General features: G+C 43.0%; 16 non-coding genes across 16 annotated transcripts; all 16 read right to left on the reverse strand.

The window, feature by feature from the left end:
• Positions 1-1,122: 1,122 nt before the first annotated feature.
• TRNAL-UAG (transfer RNA leucine (anticodon UAG)) lies at positions 1,123-1,205 on the reverse strand. The gene has a single exon. It is a non-coding gene; the product is annotated as a tRNA-Leu (tRNA).
• Positions 1,206-2,387: 1,182 nt separating this feature from the next.
• On the reverse strand, positions 2,388-2,470 carry TRNAL-UAG (transfer RNA leucine (anticodon UAG)). The gene has a single exon. It is a non-coding gene; the product is annotated as a tRNA-Leu (tRNA).
• Positions 2,471-3,652: 1,182 nt separating this feature from the next.
• TRNAL-UAG (transfer RNA leucine (anticodon UAG)) lies at positions 3,653-3,735 on the reverse strand. Its single transcript has one exon. It is a non-coding gene; the product is annotated as a tRNA-Leu (tRNA).
• Positions 3,736-4,917: 1,182 nt separating this feature from the next.
• Positions 4,918-5,000, reverse strand: TRNAL-UAG (transfer RNA leucine (anticodon UAG)). The gene has a single exon. It is a non-coding gene; the product is annotated as a tRNA-Leu (tRNA).
• A 1,182-nt stretch (positions 5,001-6,182) lies between these two features.
• TRNAL-UAG (transfer RNA leucine (anticodon UAG)) lies at positions 6,183-6,265 on the reverse strand. Its single transcript has one exon. It is a non-coding gene; the product is annotated as a tRNA-Leu (tRNA).
• A 1,182-nt stretch (positions 6,266-7,447) lies between these two features.
• TRNAL-UAG (transfer RNA leucine (anticodon UAG)) lies at positions 7,448-7,530 on the reverse strand. Its single transcript has one exon. It is a non-coding gene; the product is annotated as a tRNA-Leu (tRNA).
• A 1,182-nt stretch (positions 7,531-8,712) lies between these two features.
• On the reverse strand, positions 8,713-8,795 carry TRNAL-UAG (transfer RNA leucine (anticodon UAG)). The gene has a single exon. It is a non-coding gene; the product is annotated as a tRNA-Leu (tRNA).
• Positions 8,796-9,977: 1,182 nt separating this feature from the next.
• Positions 9,978-10,060, reverse strand: TRNAL-UAG (transfer RNA leucine (anticodon UAG)). The gene has a single exon. It is a non-coding gene; the product is annotated as a tRNA-Leu (tRNA).
• A 1,182-nt stretch (positions 10,061-11,242) lies between these two features.
• Positions 11,243-11,325, reverse strand: TRNAL-UAG (transfer RNA leucine (anticodon UAG)). Its single transcript has one exon. It is a non-coding gene; the product is annotated as a tRNA-Leu (tRNA).
• A 1,182-nt stretch (positions 11,326-12,507) lies between these two features.
• TRNAL-UAG (transfer RNA leucine (anticodon UAG)) lies at positions 12,508-12,590 on the reverse strand. Its single transcript has one exon. It is a non-coding gene; the product is annotated as a tRNA-Leu (tRNA).
• Positions 12,591-13,772: 1,182 nt separating this feature from the next.
• TRNAL-UAG (transfer RNA leucine (anticodon UAG)) lies at positions 13,773-13,855 on the reverse strand. Its single transcript has one exon. It is a non-coding gene; the product is annotated as a tRNA-Leu (tRNA).
• A 2,447-nt stretch (positions 13,856-16,302) lies between these two features.
• TRNAL-UAG (transfer RNA leucine (anticodon UAG)) lies at positions 16,303-16,385 on the reverse strand. Its single transcript has one exon. It is a non-coding gene; the product is annotated as a tRNA-Leu (tRNA).
• A 1,180-nt stretch (positions 16,386-17,565) lies between these two features.
• On the reverse strand, positions 17,566-17,648 carry TRNAL-UAG (transfer RNA leucine (anticodon UAG)). The gene has a single exon. It is a non-coding gene; the product is annotated as a tRNA-Leu (tRNA).
• A 1,182-nt stretch (positions 17,649-18,830) lies between these two features.
• On the reverse strand, positions 18,831-18,913 carry TRNAL-UAG (transfer RNA leucine (anticodon UAG)). Its single transcript has one exon. It is a non-coding gene; the product is annotated as a tRNA-Leu (tRNA).
• A 1,182-nt stretch (positions 18,914-20,095) lies between these two features.
• Positions 20,096-20,178, reverse strand: TRNAL-UAG (transfer RNA leucine (anticodon UAG)). The gene has a single exon. It is a non-coding gene; the product is annotated as a tRNA-Leu (tRNA).
• A 1,182-nt stretch (positions 20,179-21,360) lies between these two features.
• Positions 21,361-21,443, reverse strand: TRNAL-UAG (transfer RNA leucine (anticodon UAG)). The gene has a single exon. It is a non-coding gene; the product is annotated as a tRNA-Leu (tRNA).
• Between the last annotated feature and the right edge of the window lie 2,598 nt (positions 21,444-24,041).

Here is a 24,041-nt window from a genome sequence, read left to right on the forward strand (position 1 = left end):
TTTTGGGGATGATGAATTGAAAGATTAGAACTGTTTCTTGTCCATTTCCGTCTTGTATTTATTGGTTTATGATTACAGTGTTGCAAAAAGAAGTCCTTGAAGACCCTTTTACTTGCTTGATCTTGAAAATATAGAGAAATCCCCCTGGGAGGTACCCAGGAGTAAGGCAGTGGTGTAGGATTCTCTATAACATTCACTCAAGTAAGCAGAGGGATATGAATTGTTTTACATTGTTCACTTATATTTAGGGTCCTGTTAGAGATATGGGGATCATGAGAATTTAGAGTTGGTAGAGAATATGATCAAGGTTAAAAAAGTTGGCAGAAAGGAGTGTTGTGAAAGTCGTGGTACTAAAAAAGGTATCTACTGCACCTGACTGTTGGGTGTGGAGCACTTCTCTTTATCAGAATTTAGATTAAGCCGCGTAACTGGTGTGTTCTGCAGGTGTTCGTCAGGGATGGGGTTTCTCTGACAGTTTTACAAGTGCTAGAATTAATTTGGCTCCAAACTCCCACTAATACAAAGCCACATGTATATAAGTGGCTCGGGCTGGTCTCTTGGAGCTATGGAGTGCACAGTAGTGGAGCTAGGCCATGTTCTGTAGCCAGGCCCAGGATGTGGCCCCGTGTCTCAAATATTGCCACAACTTACACGGTTGCAGTGGGTAAATGCTATTAGCAAAAGGACTCCTCTCATCGCCGTACTCAGCTGCATAGAAATTGGGCAACAGAATAGCTGCACTATCACTCAATAGTACTGAATGCAGAATTGTCCCAGGTCTGGTGTTGAGTCTGTAGAAGTCTTTACAGGGAGTTGGCGAGGATTTTACCAGGATAGCGGAGGAGCTCAAGGAAAATGCGTCATTACTTTATGAGTCTTAGACCTGACATTATATCATGCTAAGAAAATATGAGTGTTCAAAAGTGGGATTTAAATCCACAAATTCAAGAGAGACCGGTCGGTCATCCTAACCTACACAAAAGTGCAATTTTTAAAGATTGGATGCCGAAACAGTTATCTGAAGAGTCTAATGTTTTGGGGCGTATACCGACATCATTTTTTTACTGATATTTCACCAACACTGACGGAATGACTGCGAAGAATGTTTAAGAAAAGATGAGCTGTCAGAAGTGGGATTTGAACCCACGCCCCCAGGGGAGACTGCAACCTAAACGCAGCGCCTTAGACCACTCAGCGATCCTGACTTACAGAAAATCTCTGCCTCTCCAGTTTGGTAGCAAAAACAAACATGTTAAGAGTCGATTTTTTGGGGATGATGAATTGAAAGATTAGAACTGTTTCTTGTCCATTTCCGTCTTGTATTTATTGGTTTATGATTACAGTGTTGCAAAAAGAAGTCCTTGAAGACCCTTTTACTTGCTTGATCTTGAAAATATAGAGAAATCCCCCTGGGAGGTACCCAGGAGTAAGGCAGTGGTGTAGGATTCTCTATAACATTCACTCAAGTAAGCAGAGGGATATGAATTGTTTTACATTGTTCACTTATATTTAGGGTCCTGTTAGAGATATGGGGATCATGAGAATTTAGAGTTGGTAGAGAATATGATCAAGGTTAAAAAAGTTGGCAGAAAGGAGTGTTGTGAAAGTCGTGGTACTAAAAAAGGTATCTACTGCACCTGACTGTTGGGTGTGGAGCACTTCTCTTTATCAGAATTTAGATTAAGCCGCGTAACTGGTGTGTTCTGCAGGTGTTCGTCAGGGATGGGGTTTCTCTGACAGTTTTACAAGTGCTAGAATTAATTTGGCTCCAAACTCCCACTAATACAAAGCCACATGTATATAAGTGGCTCGGGCTGGTCTCTTGGAGCTATGGAGTGCACAGTAGTGGAGTTAGGCCATGTTCTGTAGCCAGGCCCAGGATGTGGCCCCGTGTCTTAAATATTGCCACAACTTACACGGTTGCAGTGGGTAAATGCTATTAGCAAAAGGACTCCTCTCATCGCCGTACTCAGCTGCATAGAAATTGGGCAACAGAATAGCTGCACTATCACTCAATAGTACTGAATGCAGAATTGTCCCAGGTCTGGTGTTGAGTCTGTAGAAGTCTTTACAGGGAGTTGGCGAGGATTTTACCAGGATAGCGGAGGAGCTCAAGGAAAATGCGTCATTACTTTATGAGTCTTAGACCTGACATTATATCATGCTAAGAAAATTTGAGTGTTCAAAAGTGGGATTTAAATCCACAAATTCAAGAGAGACCGGTCGGTCATCCTAACCTACACAAAAGTGCAATTTTTAAAAATTGGATGCCGAAACAGTTATCTGAAGAGTCTAATGTTTTGGGGCGTATACCGACATCATTTTTTTACTGATATTTCACCAACACTGACGGAATGACTGCGAAGAATGTTTAAGAAAAGATGAGCTGTCAGAAGTGGGATTTGAACCCACGCCTCCAGGGGAGACTGCGACCTAAACGCAGCACCTTAGACCACTCGGCCAGCCTGACTTACAGAAAATCTCTGCCTCTCCAGATTGGTAGCAAAAACAAACATGTTAAGAGTCGATTTTTTGGGGATGATGAATTGAAAGATTAGAACTGTTTCTTGTCCATTTCCGTCTTGTATTTATTGGTTTATGATTACAGTGTTGCAAAAAGAAGTCCTTGAAGACCCTTTTACTTGCTTGATCTTGAAAATATAGAGAAATCCCCCTGGGAGGTACCCAGGAGTAAGGCAGTGGTGTAGGATTCTCTATAACATTCACTCAAGTAAGCAGAGGGATATGAATTGTTTTACATTGTTCACTTATATTTAGGGTCCTGTTAGAGATATGGGGATCATGAGAATTTAGAGTTGGTAGAGAATATGATCAAGGTTAAAAAAGTTGGCAGAAAGGAGTGTTGTGAAAGTCGTGGTACTAAAAAAGGTATCTACTGCACCTGACTGTTGGGTGTGGAGCACTTCTCTTTATCAGAATTTAGATTAAGCCGCGTAACTGGTGTGTTCTGCAGGTGTTCGTCAGGGATGGGGTTTCTCTGACAGTTTTACAAGTGCTAGAATTAATTTGGCTCCAAACTCCCACTAATACAAAGCCACATGTATATAAGTGGCTCGGGCTGGTCTCTTGGAGCTATGGAGTGCACAGTAGTGGAGCTAGGCCATGTTCTGTAGCCAGGCCCAGGATGTGGCCCCGTGTCTCAAATATTGCCACAACTTACACGGTTGCAGTGGGTAAATGCTATTAGCAAAAGGACTCCTCTCATCGCCGTACTCAGCTGCATAGAAATTGGGCAACAGAATAGCTGCACTATCACTCAATAGTACTGAATGCAGAATTGTCCCAGGTCTGGTGTTGAGTCTGTAGAAGTCTTTACAGGGAGTTGGCGAGGATTTTACCAGGATAGCGGAGGAGCTCAAGGAAAATGCGTCATTACTTTATGAGTCTTAGACCTGACATTATATCATGCTAAGAAAATATGAGTGTTCAAAAGTGGGATTTAAATCCACAAATTCAAGAGAGACCGGTCGGTCATCCTAACCTACACAAAAGTGCAATTTTTAAAAATTGGATGCCGAAACAGTTATCTGAAGAGTCTAATGTTTTGGGGCGTATACCGACATCATTTTTTTACTGATATTTCACCAACACTGACGGAATGACTGCGAAGAATGTTTAAGAAAAGATGAGCTGTCAGAAGTGGGATTTGAACCCACGCCTCCAGGGGAGACTGCGACCTAAACGCAGCACCTTAGACCACTCGGCCAGCCTGACTTACAGAAAATCTCTGCCTCTCCAGATTGGTAGCAAAAACAAACATGTTAAGAGTCGATTTTTTGGGGATGATGAATTGAAAGATTAGAACTGTTTCTTGTCCATTTCCGTCTTGTATTTATTGGTTTATGATTACAGTGTTGCAAAAAGAAGTCCTTGAAGACCCTTTTACTTGCTTGATCTTGAAAATATAGAGAAATCCCCCTGGGAGGTACCCAGGAGTAAGGCAGTGGTGTAGGATTCTCTATAACATTCACTCAAGTAAGCAGAGGGATATGAATTGTTTTACATTGTTCACTTATATTTAGGGTCCTGTTAGAGATATGGGGATCATGAGAATTTAGAGTTGGTAGAGAATATGATCAAGGTTAAAAAAGTTGGCAGAAAGGAGTGTTGTGAAAGTCGTGGTACTAAAAAAGGTATCTACTGCACCTGACTGTTGGGTGTGGAGCACTTCTCTTTATCAGAATTTAGATTAAGCCGCGTAACTGGTGTGTTCTGCAGGTGTTCGTCAGGGATGGGGTTTCTCTGACAGTTTTACAAGTGCTAGAATTAATTTGGCTCCAAACTCCCACTAATACAAAGCCACATGTATATAAGTGGCTCGGGCTGGTCTCTTGGTGCTATGGAGTGCACAGTAGTGGAGCTAGGCCATGTTCTGTAGCCAGGCTCAGGATGTGGCCCCGTGTCTCAAATATTGCCACAACTTACACGGTTGCAGTGGGTAAATGCTATTAGCAAAAGGACTCCTCTCATCGCCGTACTCAGCTGCATAGATATTGGGCAACAGAATAGCTGCACTATCACTCAATAGTACTGAATGCAGAATTGTCCCAGGTCTGGTGTTGAGTCTGTAGAAGTCTTTACAGGGAGTTGGCGAGGATTTTACCAGGATAGCGGAGGAGCTCAAGGAAAATGCGTCATTACTTTATGAGTCTTAGACCTGACATTATATCATGCTAAGAAAATATGAGTGTTCAAAAGTGGGATTTAAATCCACAAATTCAAGAGAGACCGGTCGGTCATCCTAACCTACACAAAAGTGCAATTTTTAAAGATTGGATGCCGAAACAGTTATCTGAAGAGTCTAATGTTTTGGGGCGTATACCGACATCATTTTTTTACTGATATTTCACCAACACTGACGGAATGACTGCGAAGAATGTTTAAGAAAAGATGAGCTGTCAGAAGTGGGATTTGAACCCACGCCCCCAGGGGAGACTGCAACCTAAACGCAGCGCCTTAGACCACTCAGCGATCCTGACTTACAGAAAATCTCTGCCTCTCCAGTTTGGTAGCAAAAACAAACATGTTAAGAGTCGATTTTTTGGGGATGATGAATTGAAAGATTAGAACTGTTTCTTGTCCATTTCCGTCTTGTATTTATTGGGTTATGATTACAGTGTTGCAAAAAGAAGTCCTTGAAGACCCTTTTACTTGCTTGATCTTGAAAATATAGAGAAATCCCCCTGAGAGGTACCCAGGAGTAAGGCAGTGGTGTAGGATTCTCTATAACATTCACGCAAGTAAGCAGAGGGATATGAATTGTTTTACATTGTTCACTTATATTTAGGGTCCTGTTAGAGATATGGGGATCATGAGAATTTAGAGTTGGTAGAGAATATGATCAAGGTTAAAAAAGTTGGCAGAAAGGAGTGTTGTGAAAGTCGTGGTACTAAAAAAGGTATCTACTGCACGTGACTGTTGGGTGTGGAGCACTTCTCTTTATCAGAATTTAGATTAAGCCGCGTAACTGGTGTGTTCTGCAGGTGTTCGTCAGGGATGGGGTTTCTCTGACAGTTTTACAAGTGCTAGAATTAATTTGGCTCCAAACTCCCACTAATACAAAGCCACATGTATATAAGTGGCTCGGGCTGGTCTCTTGGAGCTATGGAGTGCACAGTAGTGGAGTTAGGCCATGTTCTGTAGCCAGGCCCAGGATGTGGCCCCGTGTCTCAAATATTGCCACCACTTACACGGTTGCAGTGGGTAAATGCTATTAGCAAAAGGACTCCTCTCATCGCCGTACTCAGCTGCATAGAAATTGGGCAACAGAATAGCTGCACTATCACTCAATAGTACTGAATGCAGAATTGTCCCAGGTCTGGTGTTGAGTCTGTAGAAGTCTTTACAGGGAGTTGGCGAGGATTTTACCAGGATAGCGGAGGAGCTCAAGGAAAATGCGTCATTACTTTATGAGTCTTAGACCTGACATTATATCATGCTAAGAAAATATGAGTGTTCAAAAGTGGGATTTAAATCCACGAATTCAAGAGAGACCGGTCGGTCATCTTAACCTACACAAAAGTGCAATTTTTAAAGATTGGATGCTGAAACAGTTATCTGAAGAGTCTAATGTTTTGGGGCGTATACCGACATCATTTTTTTACTGATATTTCACCAACACTGACGGAATGACTGCGAAGAATGTTTAAGAAAAGATGAGCTGTCAGAAGTGGGATTTGAACCCACGCCTCCAGGGGAGACTGCGACCTAAACGCAGCGCCTTAGACCACTCGGCCATCCTGACTTACAGAAAATCTCTGCCTCTCCAGTTTGGTAGCAAAAACAAACATGTTAAGAGTCGATTTTTTGGGGATGATGAATTGAAAGATTAGAACTGTTTCTTGTCCATTTCCGTCTTGTATTTATTGGTTTATGATTACAGTGTTGCAAAAAGAAGTCCTTGAAGACCCTTTTACTTGCTTGATCTTGAAAATATAGAGAAATCCCCCTGGGAGGTACCCAGGAGTAAGGCAGTGGTGTAGGATTCTCTATAACATTCACTCAAGTAAGCAGAGGGATATGAATTGTTTTACATTGTTCACTTAAATTTAGGGTCCTGTTAGAGATATGGGGATCATGAGAATTTAGAGTTGGTAGAGAATATGATCAAGGTTAAAAAAGTTGGCAGAAAGGAGTGTTGTGAAAGTCGTGGTACTAAAAAAGGTATCTACTGCACCTGACTGTTGGGTGTGGAGCACTTCTCTTTATCAGAATTTAGATTAAGCCGCGTAACTGGTGTGTTCTGCAGGTGTTCGTCAGGGATGGGGTTTCTCTGACAGTTTTACAAGTGCTAGAATTAATTTGGCTCCAAACTCCCACTAATACAAAGCCACATGTATATAAGTGGCTCGGGCTGGTCTCTTGGAGCTATGGAGTGCACAGTAGTGGAGTTAGGCCATGTTCTGTAGCCAGGCCCAGGATGTGGCCCCGTGTCTCAAATATTGCCACAACTTACACGGTTGCAGTGGGTAAATGCTATTAGCAAAAGGACTCCTCTCATCGCCATACTCAGCTGCATAGAAATTGGGCAACAGAATAGCTGCACTATCACTCAATAGTACTGAATGCAGAATTGTCCCAGGTCTGGTGTTGAGTCTGTAGAAGTCTTTACAGGGAGTTGGCGAGGATTTTACCAGGATAGCGGAGGAGCTCAAGGAAAATGCGTCATTACTTTATGAGTCTTAGACCTGACATTATATCATGCTAAGAAAATATGAGTGTTCAAAAGTGGGATTTAAATCCACGAATTCAAGAGAGACCGGTCGGTCATCCTAACCTACACAAAAGTGCAATTTTTAAAGATTGGATGCTGAAACAGTTATCTGAAGAGTCTAATGTTTTGGGGCGTACACCGACATCATTTTTTTACTGATATTTCACCAACACTGACGGAATGACTGCGAAGAATGTTTAAGAAAAGATGAGCTGTCAGAAGTGGGATTTGAACCCACGCCTCCAGGGGAGACTGTGACCTAAACGCAGCGCATTAGACCACTCGGCCATCCTGACTTACAGAAAATCTCTGCCTCTCCAGTTTGGTAGCAAAAACAAACATGTTAAGAGTCGATTTTTTGGGGATGATGAATTGAAAGATTAGAACTGTTTCTTGTCCATTTCCGTCTTGTATTTATTGGTTTATGATTACAGTGTTGCAAAAAGAAGTCCTTGAAGACCCTTTTACTTGCTTGATCTTGAAAATATAGAGAAATCCCCCTGGGAGGTACCCAGGAGTAAGGCAGTGGTGTAGGATTCTCTATAACATTCACTCAAGTAAGCAGAGGGATATGAATTGTTTTACATTGTTCACTTATATTTAGGGTCCTGTTAGAGATATGGGGATCATGAGAATTTAGAGTTGGTAGAGAATATGATCAAGGTTAAAAAAGTTGGCAGAAAGGAGTGTTGTGAAAGTCGTGGTACTAAAAAAGGTATCTACTGCACCTGACTGTTGGGTGTGGAGCACTTCTCTTTATCAGAATTTAGATTAAGCCGCGTAACTGGTGTGTTCTGCAGGTGTTCGTCAGGGATGGGGTTTCTCTGACAGTTTTACAAGTGCTAGAATTAATTTGGCTCCAAACTCCCACTAATACAAAGCCACATGTATATAAGTGGCTCGGGCTGGTCTCTTGGAGCTATGGAGTGCACAGTAGTGGAGCTAGGCCATGTTCTGTAGCCAGGCCCAGGATGTGGCCCCGTGTCTCAAATATTGCCACAACTTACACGGTTGCAGTGGGTAAATGCTATTAGCAAAAGGACTCCTCTCATCGCCGTACTCAGCTGCATAGAAATTGGGCAACAGAATAGCTGCACTATCACTCAATAGTACTGAATGCAGAATTGTCCCAGGTCTGGTGTTGAGTCTGTAGAAGTCTTTACAGGGAGTTGGCGAGGATTTTACCAGGATAGCGGAGGAGCTCAAGTAAAATGCGTCATTACTTTATGAGTCTTAGACCTGACATTATATCATGCTAAGAAAATATGAGTGTTCAAAAGTGGGATTTAAATCCAAAAATTCAAGAGAGACCGGTCGGTCATCCTAACCTACACAAAAGTGCAATTTTTAAAGATTGGATGCCAAAACAGTTATCTGAAGAGTCTAATGTTTTGGCGCGTATACCGACATCATTTTTTTACTAACATTTCACCAACACTGACGGAATGACTGCGAAGAATGTTTAAGAAAAGATGAGCTGTCAGAAGTGAGATTTGAACCCACACCTCCAGGGGAGACTGCGACCTAAACGCAGCGCCGTAGACCACTCAGCCATCCTGACTTACAAAAATGCTCTGCCTCTCCAGTTTGGTAGCAAAAACAAACATGTTAAGAGTCGATTTTTTGGGGATGATGGATTGAAAGATTAGAACTGTTTCTTGTCCATTTCCGTCTTGTATTTATTGGTTTATGATTACAGTGTTGCAAAAAGAAGTCCTTGAAGACCCTTTTACTTGCTTGATCTTGAAAATATAGAGAAATCCCCCTGGGAGGTACCCAGGAGTAAGGCAGTGGTGTAGGATTCTCTATAACATTCACTCAAGTAAGCAGAGGGATATGAATTGTTTTACATTGTTCACTTATATTTAGGGTCCTGTTAGAGATATGGGGATCATGAGAATTTAGAGTTGGTAGAGAATATGATCAAGGTTAAAAAAGTTGGCAGAAAGGAGTGTTGTGAAAGTCGTGGTACTAAAAAAGGTATCTACTGCACCTGACTGTTGGGTGTGGAGCACTTCTCTTTATCAGAATTTAGATTAAGCCGCGTAACTGGTGTGTTATGCAGGTGTTCGTCAGGGATGGGGTTTCTCTGACAGTTTTACAAGTGCTACAATTAATTTGGCTCCAAACTCCCACTAATACAAAGCCACATGTATATAAGTGGCTCGGGCTGGTCTCTTGGAGCTATGGAGTGCACAGTAGTGGAGTTAGGCCATGTTCTGTAGCCAGGCCCAGGATGTGGCCCCGTGTCTCAAATATTGCCACAACTTACACGGTTGCAGTGGGTAAATGCTATTAGCAAAAGGACTCCTCTCATCGCCGTACTCAGCTGCATAGAAATTGGGCAACAGAATAGCTGCACTATCACTCAATAGTACTGAATGCAGAATTGTCCCAGGTCTGGTGTTGAGTCTGTAGAAGTCTTTACAGGGAGTTGGCGAGGATTTTACCAGGATAGCGGAGGAGCTCAAGGAAAATGCGTCATTACTTTATGAGTCTTAGACCTGACATTATATCATGCTAAGAAAATATGAGTGTTCAAAAGTGGGATTTAAATCCACAAATTCAAGAGAGACCGGTCGGTCATCCTAACCTACACAAAAGTGCAATTTTTAAAGATTGGATGCAGAAACAGTTATCTGAAGAGTCTAATGTTTTGGGGCGTATACCGACATCATTTTTTTACTGATATTTCACCAACACTGACGGAATGACTGCGAAGAATGTTTAAGAAAAGATGAGCTGTCAGAAGTGGGATTTGAACCCACGCCTCCAGGGGAGACTGCGACCTAAACGCAGCACCTTAGACCACTCAGCCATAATGACTTACAGAAAATCTCTGCCTCTCCAGTTTGGTAGCAAAAACAAACATGTTAAGAGTCGATTTTTTGGGGATGATGAATTGAAAGATTAGAACTGTTTCTTGTCCATTTCCGTCTTGTATTTATTGGTTTATGATTACAGTGTTGCAAAAAGAAGTCCTTGAAGACCCTTTTACTTGCTTGATCTTGAAAATATAGAGAAATCCCCCTGGGAGGTACCCAGGAGTAAGGCAGTGGTGTAGGATTCTCTATAACATTCACTCAAGTAAGCAGAGGGATATGAATTGTTTTACATTGTTCACTTATATTTAGGGTCCTGTTAGAGATATGGGGATCATGAGAATTTAGAGTTGGTAGAGAATATGATCAAGGTTAAAAAAGTTGGCAGAAAGGAGTGTTGTGAAAGTCGTGGTACTAAAAAAGGTATCTACTGCACCTGACTGTTGGGTGTGGAGCACTTCTCTTTATCAGAATTTAGATTAAGCCGCGTAACTGGTGTGTTCTGCAGGTGTTCGTCAGGGATGGGGTTTCTCTGACAGTTTTACAAGTGCTAGAATTAATTTGGCTCCAAACTCCCACTAATACAAAGCCACATGTATATAAGTGGCTCGGGCTGGTCTCTTGGAGCTATGGAGTGCACAGTAGTGGAGTTAGGCCATGTTCTGTAGCCAGGCCCAGGATGTGGCCCCGTGTCTCAAATATTGCCACAACTTACACGGTTGCAGTGGGTAAATGCTATTAGCAAAAGGACTCCTCTCATCGCCGTACTCAGCTGCATAGAAATTGGGCAACAGAATAGCTGCACTATCACTCAATAGTACTGAATGCAGAATTGTTCCAGGTCTGGTGTTGAGTCTGTAGAAGTCTTTACAGGGAGTTGGCGAGGATTTTACCAGGATAGCGGAGGAGCTCAAGGAAAATGCGTCATTACTTTATGAGTCTTAGACCTGACATTATATCATGCTAAGAAAATATGAGTGTTCAAAAGTGGGATTTAAATCCACGAATTCAAGAGAGACCGGTCGGTCATCCTAACCTACACAAAAGTGCAATTTTTAAAGATTGGATGCTGAAACAGTTATCTGAAGAGTCTAATGTTTTGGGGCGTATACCGACATCATTTTTTTACTGATATTTCACCAACACTGACGGAATGACTGCGAAGAATGTTTAAGAAAAGATGAGCTGTCAGAAGTGGGATTTGAACCCACGCCTCCAGGGGAGACTGTGACCTAAACGCAGCGCATTAGACCACTCGGCCATCCTGATGTACAGAAAATCTCTGCCTCTCCAGTTTGGTAGCAAAAACAAACATGTTAAGAGTCGATTTTTTGGGGATGATGAATTGAAAGATTAGAACTGTTTCTTGTCCATTTCCGTCTTGTATTTATTGGTTTATGATTACAGTGTTGCAAAAAGAAGTCCTTGAAGACCCTTTTACTTGCTTGATCTTGAAAATATAGAGAAATCCCCCTGGGAGGTACCCAGGAGTAAGGCAGTGGTGTAGGATTCTCTATAACATTCACTCAAGTAAGCAGAGGGATATGAATTGTTTTACATTGTTCACTTATATTTAGGGTCCTGTTAGAGATATGGGGATCATGAGAATTTAGAGTTGGTAGAGAATATGATCAAGGTTAAAAAAGTTGGCAGAAAGGAGTGTTGTGAAAGTCGTGGTACTAAAAAAGGTATCTACTGCACCTGACTGTTGGGTGTGGAGCACTTCTCTTTATCAGAATTTAGATTAAGCCGCGTAACTGGTGTGTTCTGCAGGTGTTCGTCAGGGATGGGGTTTCTCTGACAGTTTTACAAGTGCTAGAATTAATTTGGCTCCAAACTCCCACTAATACAAAGCCACATGTATATAAGTGGCTCGGGCTGGTCTCTTGGAGCTATGGAGTGCACAGTAGTGGAGCTAGGCCATGTTCTGTAGCCAGGCCCAGGATGTGGCCCCGTGTCTCAAATATTGCCACAACTTACACGGTTGCAGTGGGTAAATGCTATTAGCAAAAGGACTCCTCTCATCGCCGTACTCAGCTGCATAGAAATTGGGCAACAGAATAGCTGCACTATCACTCAATAGTACTGAATGCAGAATTGTCCCAGGTCTGGTGTTGAGTCTGTAGAAGTCTTTACAGGGAGTTGGCGAGGATTTTACCAGGATAGCGGAGGAGCTCAAGGAAAATGCGTCATTACTTTATGAGTCTTAGACCTGACATTATATCATGCTAAGAAAATATGAGTGTTCAAAAGTGGGATTTAAATCCACAAATTCAAGAGAGACCGGTCGGTCATCCTAACCTACACAAAAGTGCAATTTTTAAAAATTGGATGCCGAAACAGTTATCTGAAGAGTCTAATGTTTTGGGGCGTATACCGACATCATTTTTTTACTGATATTTCACCAACACTGACGGAATGACTGCGAAGAATGTTTAAGAAAAGATGAGCTGTCAGAAGTGGGATTTGAACCCACGCCTCCAGGGTAGACTGCGACCTAAACGCAGCGCCTTAGACCGCTCGGCCATCCTGACTTACAAAAAATCTCTGCCTCTCCAGTTTGGTAGCAAAAACAAACATGTTAAGAGTCGATTTTTTGGGGATGTTGAATTGAAAGATTAGAACTGTTTCTTGTCCATTTCCGTCTTGTATTTATTGGTTTATGATTACAGTGTTGCAAAAAGAAGTCCTTGAAGACCCTTTTACTTGCTTGATCTTGAAAATATAGAGAAATCCCCCTGGGAGGTACCCAGGAGTAAGGCAGTGGTGTAGGATTCTCTATAACATTCACTCAAGTAAGCAGAGGGATATGAATTGTTTTACATTGTTCACTTATATTTAGGGTCCTGTTAGAGATATGGGGATCATGAGAATTTAGAGTTGGTAGAGAATATGATCAAGGTTAAAAAAGTTGGCAGAAAGGAGTGTTGTGAAAGTCGTGGTACTAAAAAAGGTATCTACTGCACCTGACTGTTGGGTGTGGAGCACTTCTCTTTATCAGAATTTAGATTAAGCCGCGTAACTGGTGTGTTCTGCAGGTGTTTGTCAGGGATGGGGTTTGTCTGACAGTTTTACAAGTGTTAGAATTAATTTGGCTCCAAACTCCCACTAATACAAAGCCACATGTATATAAGTGGCTCGGGCTGGTCTCTTGGAGCTATGGAGTGCACAGTAGTGGAGCTAGGCCATGTTCTGTAGCCAGGCCCAGGATGTGGCCCCGTGTCTCAAATATTGCCACAACTTACACGGTTGCAGTGGGTAAATGCTATTAGCAAAAGGACTCCTCTCATCGCCGTACTCAGCTGCATAGAAATTGGGCAACAGAATAGCTGCACTATCACTCAATAGTACTGAATGCAGAATTGTCCCAGGTCTGGTGTTGAGTCTGTAGAAGTCTTTACAGGGAGTTGGCGAGGATTTTACCAGGATAGCGGAGGAGCTCAAGGAAAATGCGTCATTACTTTATGAGTCTTAGACCTGACATTATATCATGCTAAGAAAATATGAGTGTTCAAAAGTGGGATTTAAATCCACAAATTCAAGAGAGACCGGTCGGTCATCCTAACCTACACAAAAGTGCAATTTTTAAAGATTGGATGCCGAAACAGTTATCTGAAGAGTCTAATGTTTTGGGGCGTATACCGACGTCATTTTTTTACTAATATTTCACCAACACTGACGGAATGACTGCGAAGAATGTTTAAGAAAAGATGAGCTGTCAGAAGTGGGATTTGAACCCACGCCTCCTGGGGAGACTGCAACCTAAACGCAGCGCCTTAGACCACTCGGCCATCCTGACTTACAGAAAATCTCTGCCTCTCCAGATTGGTAGCAAAAACAAACATGTTAAGAGTCGATTTTTTGGGGATGTTGAATTGAAAGATTAGAACTGTTTCTTGTCCATTTCCGTCTTGTATTTATTGGTTTATGATTACAGTGTTGCAAAAAGAAGTCCTTGAAGACCCTTTTACTTGCTTGATCTTGAAAATATAGAGAAATCCCCCTGGGAGGTACCCAGGAGTAAGGCAGTGGTGTAGGATTCTCTATAACATTCACTCAAGTAAGCAGAGGGATATGAATTGTTTTACATTGTTCACTTATATTTAGGGTCCTGTTAGAGATATGGGGATCATGAGAATTTAGAGTTGGTAGAGAATATGATCAAGGTTAAAAAAGTTGGCAGAAAGGAGTGTTGTGAAAGTCGTGGTACTAAAAAAGGTATCTACTGCACCTGACTGTTGGGTGTGGAGCACTTCTCTTTATCAGAATTTAGATTAAGCCGCGTAACTGGTGTGTTCTGCAGGTGTTTGTCAGGGATGGGGTTTGTCTGACAGTTTTACAAGTGTTAGAATTAATTTGGCTCCAAACTCCCACTAATACAAAGCCACATGTATATAAGTGGCTCGGGCTGGTCTCTTGGAGCTATGGAGTGCACAGTAGTGGAGCTAGGCCATGTTCTGTAGCCAGGCCCAGGATGTGGCCCCGTGTCTCAAATATTGCCACAACTTACACGGTTGCAGTGGGTAAATGCTATTAGCAAAAGGACTCCTCTCATCGCCGTACTCAGCTGCATAGAAATTGGGCAACAGAATAGCTGCACTATCACTCAATAGTACTGAATGCAGAATTGTCCCAGGTCTGGTGTTGAGTCTGTAGAAGTCTTTACAGGGAGTTGGCGAGGATTTTACCAGGATAGCGGAGGAGCTCAAGGAAAATGCGTCATTACTTTATGAGTCTTAGACCTGACATTATATCATGCTAAGAAAATATGAGTGTTCAAAAGTGGGATTTAAATCCACAAATTCAAGAGAGACCGGTCGGTCATCCTAACCTACACAAAAGTGCAATTTTTAAAGATTGGATGCCGAAACAGTTATCTGAAGAGTCTAATGTTTTGGGGCGTATACCGACGTCATTTTTTTACTAATATTTCACCAACCCTGACGGAATGACTGCGAAGAATGTTTAAGAAAAGATGAGCTGTCAGAAGTGGGATTTGAACCCACGCCTCTTAGGGAGACTGAAACCTAAACGCAGCGCCTCAGACCACTCGGCCAGCCTGACTTACAGAAAATCTCTGCCTCTCCAGATTGGTAGCAAAAACAAACATGTCAAGAGTCGATTTTTTGGGGATGATGAATTGAAAGATTAGAACTGTTTCTTGTCCATTTCCGTCTTGTATTTATTGGTTTATGATTACAGTGTTGCAAAAAGAAGTCCTTGAAGACCCTTTTACTTGCTTGATCTTGAAAATATAGAGAAATCCCCCTGGGAGGTACCCAGGAGTAAGGCAGTGGTGTAGGATTCTCTATAACATTCACTCAAGTAAGCAGAGGGATATGAATTGTTTTACATTGTTCACTTATATTTAGGGTCCTGTTAGAGATATGGGGATCATGAGAATTTAGAGTTGGTAGAGAATATGATCAAGGTTAAAAAAGTTGGCAGAAAGGAGTGTTGTGAAAGTCGTGGTACTAAAAAAGGTATCTACTGCACCTGACTGTTGGGTGTGGAGCACTTCTCTTTATCAGAATTTAGATTAAGCCGCGTAACTGGTGTGTTCTGCAGGTGTTCGTCAGGGATGGGGTTTCTCTGACAGTTTTACAAGTGCTAGAATTAATTTGGCTCCAAACTCCCACTAATACAAAGCCACATGTATATAAGTGGCTCGGGCTGGTCTCTTGGTGCTATGGAGTGCACAGTAGTGGAGCTAGGCCATGTTCTGTAGCCAGGCTCAGGATGTGGCCCCGTGTCTCAAATATTGCCACAACTTACACGGTTGCAGTGGGTAAATGCTATTAGCAAAAGGACTCCTCTCATCGCCGTACTCAGCTGCATAGATATTGGGCAACAGAATAGCTGCACTATCACTCAATAGTACTGAATGCAGAATTGTCCCAGGTCTGGTGTTGAGTCTGTAGAAGTCTTTACAGGGAGTTGGCGAGGATTTTACCAGGATAGCGGAGGAGCTCAAGGAAAATGCGTCATTACTTTATGAGTCTTTGACCTGACATTATATCATGCTAAGAAAATATGAGTGTTCAAAAGTGGGATTTAAATCCACAAATTCAAGAGAGACCGGTCGGTCATCCTAACCTACACAAAAGTGCAATTTTTAAAGATTGGATGCCGAAACAGATAGCTGAAGAGTCTAATGTTTTGGGGCGTATACCGACATCATTTTTTTACTGATATTTCACCAACACTGACGGAATGACTGCGAAGAATGTTTAAGAAAAGATGAGCTGTCAGAAGTGGGATTTGAACCCACGCCTCCAGGGGAGACTGCGACCTAAACGCAGCACATTAGACCACTCGGCCATCCTGACTTACAGAAAATCTTCCTCTCCAGTTTGGTAGCAAAAACAAACATGTTAAGAGTCGATTTTTTGGGGATGATGAATTGAAAGATTAGAACTGTTTCTTGTCCATTTCCGTCTTGTATTTATTGGGTTATGATTACAGTGTTGCAAAAAGAAGTCCTTGAAGACCCTTTTACTTGCTTGATCTTGAAAATATAGAGAAATCCCCCTGAGAGGTACCCAGGAGTAAGGCAGTGGTGTAGGATTCTCTATAACATTCACGCAAGTAAGCAGAGGGATATGAATTGGTTTACATTGTTCACTTATATTTAGGGTCCTGTTAGAGATATGGGGATCATGAGAATTTAGAGTTGGTAGAGAATATGATCAAGGTTAAAAAAGTTGGCAGAAAGGAGTGTTGTGAAAGTCGTGGTACTAAAAAAGGTATCTACTGCACCTGACTGTTGGGTGTGGAGCACTTCTCTTTATCAGAATTTAGATTAAGCCGCGTAACTGGTGTGTTCTGCAGGTGTTCGTCAGGGATGGGGTTTCTCTGACAGTTTTACAAGTGCTAGAATTAATTTGGCTCCAAACTCCCACTAATACAAAGCCACATGTATATAAGTGGCTCGGGCTGGTCTCTTGGAGCTATGGAGTGCACAGTAGTGGAGTTAGGCCATGTTCTGTAGCCAGGCCCAGGATGTGGCCCCGTGTCTCAAATATTGCCACCACTTACACGGTTGCAGTGGGTAAATGCTATTAGCAAAAGGACTCCTCTCATCGCCGTACTCAGCTGCATAGAAATTGGGCAACAGAATAGCTGCACTATCACTCAATAGTACTGAATGCAGAATTGTCCCAGGTCTGGTGTTGAGTCTGTAGAAGTCTTTACAGGGAGTTGGCGAGGATTTTACCAGGATAGCGGAGGAGCTCAAGGAAAATGCGTCATTACTTTATGAGTCTTAGACCTGACATTATATCATGCTAAGAAAATATGAGTGTTCAAAAGTGGGATTTAAATCCACAAATTCAAGAGAGACCGGTCGGTCATCCTAACCTACACAAAAGTGCAATTTTTAAAGATTGGATGCCGAAACAGTTATCTGAAGAGTCTAATGTTTTGGGGCGTATACCGACATCATTTTTTTACTGATATTTCACCAACACTGACGGAATGACTGCGAAGAATGTTTAAGAAAAGATGAGCTGTCAGAAGTGGGATTTGAACCCACACCTCCAGGGGAGACTGCGACCTAAACGCAGCGCCTTAGACCACTCGGCCATCCTGACTTACAGAAAATCTCTGCCTCTCCAGTTTGGTAGCAAAAACAAACATGTTAAGAGTCGATTTTTTGGGGATGATGAATTGAAAGATTAGAACTGTTTCTTGTCCATTTCCGTCTTGTATTTATTGGGTTATGATTACAGTGTTGCAAAAAGAAGTCCTTGAAGACCCTTTTACTTGCTTGATCTTGAAAATATAGAGAAATCCCCCTGAGAGGTACCCAGGAGTAAGGCAGTGGTGTAGGATTCTCTATAACATTCACGCAAGTAAGCAGAGGGATATGAATTGGTTTACATTGTTCACTTATATTTAGGGTCCTGTTAGAGATATGGGGATCATGAGAATTTAGAGTTGGTAGAGAATATGATCAAGGTTAAAAAAGTTGGCAGAAAGGAGTGTTGTGAAAGTCGTGGTACTAAAAAAGGTATCTACTGCACCTGACTGTTGGGTGTGGAGCACTTCTCTTTATCAGAATTTAGATTAAGCCGCGTAACTGGTGTGTTCTGCAGGTGTTCGTCAGGGATGGGGTTTCTCTGACAGTTTTACAAGTGCTAGAATTAATTTGGCTCCAAACTCCCACTAATACAAAGCCACATGTATATAAGTGGCTCGGGCTGGTCTCTTGGAGCTATGGAGTGCACAGTAGTGGAGTTAGGCCATGTTCTGTAGCCAGGCCCAGGATGTGGCCCCGTGTCTCAAATATTGCCACCACTTACACGGTTGCAGTGGGTAAATGCTATTAGCAAAAGGACTCCTCTCATCGCCGTACTCAGCTGCATAGAAATTGGGCAACAGAATAGCTGCACTATCACTCAATAGTACTGAATGCAGAATTGTCCCAGGTCTGGTGTTGAGTCTGTAGAAGTCTTTACAGGGAGTTGGCGAGGATTTTACCAGGATAGCGGAGGAGCTCAAGGAAAATGCGTCATTACTTTATGAGTCTTAGACCTGACATTATATCATGCTAAGAAAATATGAGTGTTCAAAAGTGGGATTTAAATCCACAAATTCAAGAGAGACCGGTCGGTCATCCTAACCTACACAAAAGTGCAATTTTTAAAGATTGGATGCCGAAACAGTTATCTGAAGAGTCTAATGTTTTGGGGCGTATACCGACATCATTTTTTTACTGATATTTCACCAACACTGACGGAATGACTGCGAAGAATGTTTAAGAAAAGATGAGCTGTCAGAAGTGGGATTTGAACCCACACCTCCAGGGGAGACTGCGACCTAAACGCAGCGCCTTAGACCACTCGGCCATCCTGACTTACAGAAAATCTCTGCCTCTCCAGTTTGGTAGCAAAAACAAACATGTTAAGAGTCGATTTTTTGGGGATGATGAATTGAAAGATTAGAACTGTTTCTTGTCCATTTCCGTCTTGTATTTATTGGTTTATGATTACAGTGTTGCAAAAAGAAGTCCTTGAAGACCCTTTTACTTGCTTGATCTTGAAAATATAGAGAAATCCCCCTGGGAGGTACCCAGGAGTAAGGCAGTGGTGTAGGATTCTCTATAACATTCACGCAAGTAAGCAGAGGGATATGAATTGTTTTACATTGTTCACTTATATTTAGGGTCCTGTTAGAGATATGGGGATCATGAGAATTTAGAGTTGGTAGAGAATATGATCAAGGTTAAAAAAGTTGGCAGAAAGGAGTGTTGTGAAAGTCGTGGTACTAAAAAAGGTATCTACTGCACCTGACTGTTGGGTGTGGAGCACTTCTCTTTATCAGAATTTAGATTAAGCCGCGTAACTGGTGTGTTCTGCAGGTGTTCGTCAGGGATGGGGTTTCTCTGACAGTTTTACAAGTGCTAGAATTAATTTGGCTCCAAACTCCCACTAATACAAAGCCACATGTATATAAGTGGCTCGGGCTGGTCTCTTGGAGCTATGGAGTGCACAGTAGTGGAGTTAGGCCATGTTCTGTAGCCAGGCCCAGGATGTGGCCCCGTGTCTCAAATATTGCCACCACTTACACGGTTGCAGTGGGTAAATGCTATTAGCAAAAGGACTCCTCTCATCGCCGTACTCAGCTGCATAGAAATTGGGCAACAGAATAGCTGCACTATCACTCAATAGTACTGAATGCAGAATTGTCCCAGGTCTGGTGTTGAGTCTGTAGAAGTCTTTACAGGGAGTTGGCGAGGATTTTACCAGGATAGCGGAGGAGCTCAAGGAAAATGCGTCATTACTTTATGAGTCTTAGACCTGACATTATATCATGCTAAGAAAATATGAGTGTTCAAAAGTGGGATTTAAATCCACGAATTCAAGAGAGACCGGTCGGTCATCCTAACCTACACAAAAGTGCAATTTTTAAAGATTGGATGCTGAAACAGTTATCTGAAGAGTCTAATGTTTTGGGGCGTATACCGACATCATTTTTTTACTGATATTTCACCAACACTGACGGAATGACTGCGAAGAATGTTTAAGAAAAGATGAGCTGTCAGAAGTGGGATTTGAACCCACGCCTCCAGGGGAGACTGCGACCTAAACGCAGCACCTTAGACCACTCGGCCATCCTGACTTACAGAAAATCTCTGCCTCTCCAGTTTGGTAGCAAAAACAAACATGTTAAGAGTCGATTTTTTGGGGATGATGAATTGAAAGATTAGAACTGTTTCTTGTCCATTTCCGTCTTGTATTTATTGGTTTATGATTACAGTGTTGCAAAAAGAAGTCCTTGAAGACCCTTTTACTTGCTTGATCTTGAAAATATAGAGAAATCCCCCTGGGAGGTACCCAGGAGTAAGGCAGTGGTGTAGGATTCTCTATAACATTCATTCAAGTAAGCAGAGGGATATGAATTGTTTTACATTGTTCACTTATATTTAGGGTCCTGTTAGAGATATGGGGATCATGAGAATTTAGAGTTGGTAGAGAATATGATCAAGGTTAAAAAAGTTGGCAGAAAGGAGTGTTGTGAAAGTCGTGGTACTAAAAAAGGTATCTACTGCACCTGACTGTTGGGTGTGGAGCACTTCTCTTTATCAGAATTTAGATTAAGCCGCGTAACTGGTGTGTTCTGCAGGTGTTCGTCAGGGATGGGGTTTCTCTGACAGTTTTACAAGTGCTAGAATTAATTTGGCTCCAAACTCCCACTAATACAAAGCCACATGTATATAAGTTGCTCGGGCTGGTCTCTTGGTGCTATGGAGTGCACAGTAGTGGAGCTAGGCGATGTTCTGTAGCCAGGCCCAGGATGTGGCCCCGTGTCTCAAATATTGCCACAACTTACACGGTTGCAGTGGGTAAATGCTATTAGCAAAAGGACTCCTCTCATCGCCGTACTCAGCTGCATAGAAATTGGGCAACAGAATAGCTGCACTATCACTCAATAGTACTGAATGCAGAATTGTCCCAGGTCTGGTGTTGAGTCTGTAGAAGTCTTTACAGGGAGTTGGCGAGGATTTTACCAGGATAGCGGAGGAGCTCAAGGAAAATGCGTCATTACTTTATGAGTCTTAGACCTGACATTATATCATGCTAAGAAAATTTGAGTGTTCAAAAGTGGGATTTAAATCCACAAATTCAAGAGAGACCGGTCGGTCATCCTAACCTACACAAAAGTGCAATTTTTAAAGATTGGATGCCGAAACAGTTATCTGAAGAGTCTAATGTTTTGGGGCGTATACCGACATCATTTTTTTACTGATATTTCACCAACACTGACGGAATGACTGCGAAGAATGTTTAAGAAAAGATGAGCTGTCAGAAGTGGGATTTGAACCCACGCCTCCAGGGGAGACTGCGACCTAAACGCAGCGCCTTAGACCACTCGGCCATCCTGACTTACAGAAAATCTATGCCTCTCCAGTTTGGTAGCAAAAACAAACATGTTAAGAGTCGATTTTTTGGGGATGATGAATTGAAAGATTAGAACTGTTTCTTGTCCATTTCCGTCTTGTATTTATTGGTTTATGATTACAGTGTTGCAAAAAGAAGTCCTTGAAGACCCTTTTACTTGCTTGATCTTGAAAATATAGAGAAATCCCCCTGGGAGGTACCCAGGAGTAAGGCAGTGGTGTAGGATTCTCTATAACATTCACTCAAGTAAGCAGAGGGATATGAATTGTTTTACATTGTTCACTTATATTTAGGGTCCTGTTAGAGATATGGGGATCATGAGAATTTAGAGTTGGTAGAGAATATGATCAAGGTTAAAAAAGTTGGCAGAAAGGAGTGTTGTGAAAGTCGTGGTACTAAAAAAGGTATCTACTGCACCTGACTGTTGGGTGTGGAGCACTTCTCTTTATCAGAATATAGATTAAGCCGCGTAACTGGTGTGTTCTGCAGGTGTTTGTCAGGGATGGGGTTTCTCTGACAGTTTTACAAGTGTTAGAATTAATTTGGCTCCAAACTCCCACTAATACAAAGCCACATGTATATAAGTGGCTCGGGCTGGTCTCTTGGAGCTATGGAGTGCACAGTAGTGGAGCTAGGCCATGTTCTGTAGCCAGGCCCAGGATGTGGCCCCGTGTCTCAAATATTGCCACAACTTACACGGTTGCAGTGGGTAAATGCTATTAGCAAAAGGACTCCTCTCATCGCCGTACTCAGCTGCATAGAAATTGGGCAACAGAATAGCTGCACTATCACTCAATAGTACTGAATGCAGAATTGTCCCAGGTCTGGTGTTGAGTCTGTAGAAGTCTTTACAGGGAGTTGGCGAGGATTTTACCAGGATAGCGGAGGAGCTCAAGGAAAATGCGTCATTACTTTATGAGTCTTAGACCTGACTGTAAAGGATCTGCCAGGCACTGCTTCAGGGTTAACTCCCAGAATTAATCAGTCAACACCTGAGTGTACATCCCTGAGACAGACACCAGCTTCCTCCACTCAGGCTGGCAGGCTTAGGAGTGGGAGAGCCTATCGCAACCTGGCCAGACTCAGCTAGCTCCCGCCCTCGGTCTATTTAAGCCTGCTCTTCCTGTCCATCTGTGCTTGTGAATTCTTTCCTTGAGGTTTCCTGGCCCAGCTACAGCTCCTGCTACTTTTTGATCCTGCTCCATACAGACCCCGGCTTACCGACTACTCTTCTGCTTTTCGCTTTGTACCTCGCACTCTCCTGGCTTGACTCGGCTCGTTCACTACTCTGTTGCTCACGGTGTTTCCGCGAGCAACTGCCCATTTCCCTTGCTTGTGTTCCCTTGTTTGTTTGTCGTGTTTGTCATGCACTTACTGAGCGCAGGGACCGCCGCCCAGTTGTACCCCGTCGTCTAGGGCGGGTCGTTGCAAGTAGGCAGGGACAGAGTGGCGGGTAGATTAGGGCTCACTTGTCCGTTTCCCTACCCCCCCCACCATTACAAATTCACAAGCCCTATACCTAGTCTACCCTGGTCCCTGACACCATTATGGAACCCCGTGAAACCCTGGCTCAGCTAATGCAGGGTCTCTCCCTACAGGTCCAGGCCCTGGCTCAGAGGGTCAACCAGCCTGATGCTACCTTGGTAGTTCCCCTCACCGCACCCCTTGAACCCCACCTCAAGTTGCCCGACCGGTTCTCAGGTGACCGGAGGGCTTTTCTCTCCTTTCGGGAGAGTTGTAAGCTTTACTTTCGCTTAAAGCCTCACTCCTCAGGTTCTGAGAGCCAGCGGGTGGGTATAATTATGTCCCGGCTCCAGGAAGGGCCCCAAGAGTGGGCCTTCTCCTTGGCTCCTGGCGCCCCTGAACTTTCCTCCGTTGATTGTTTCTTTTCTGCCCTCGGACTTATTTATGACGAGACTGACAGAACTGCCTTTGCCGAGAGTCAGCTGGTGACCTTACGTCAGGGTAAGAGACCTGTTGAGGAGTATTGCTCTGACTTTCGGAAGTGGTGCGTAGCTTCTCGGTGGAATGACCCTGCCTTAAGGTGCCAGTTTAGGTTGGGTCTGTCGAACGCCCTGAAAGACCTGCTAGTTAGTTATCCCTCTTCTGACTCCTTAGACCAGGTTATGGCTTTAGTGGTACGACTTGACCGACGTCTCAGGGAACGACAACGTGAACGTTTATGTGTTTTTTCCTCCGACTCCCCCATGATGCCTCCCGAAGTCCCGTTGCTTCGTTTCTCCCCTAAAGACTCAGAAATACCTATGCAACTCGGGGCCTCCGTGTCCCCTCAACAACGTAGAGAATTCCGCAGGAAGAATGGTCTCTGCTTCTACTGTGGGGATGTCAAGCATCAAGTAAACAACTGTCCCAAGCGTAAGAATGCTGCCAGAGAGCTCCCGCGTCTAAGTGATCATCGGGGAGGTCACTTGGGCGCACAGGTATTTCCCGTAAATATGAAACGTACTAAGATATTGCTTCCCTTTCAGGTCTCGTTTGGTGGTAGGTCTGCTACCGGCAGTGCCTTCGTGGATTCAGGGTCCTCTACTAATATCATGTCTGTGGAATTTGCTATGTCTCTCG

This window comes from Rhinoderma darwinii, chromosome 1, assembly GCF_050947455.1.
Source record: "Rhinoderma darwinii isolate aRhiDar2 chromosome 1, aRhiDar2.hap1, whole genome shotgun sequence".
Classification (NCBI taxonomy): domain Eukaryota; kingdom Metazoa; phylum Chordata; class Amphibia; order Anura; family Rhinodermatidae; genus Rhinoderma; species Rhinoderma darwinii.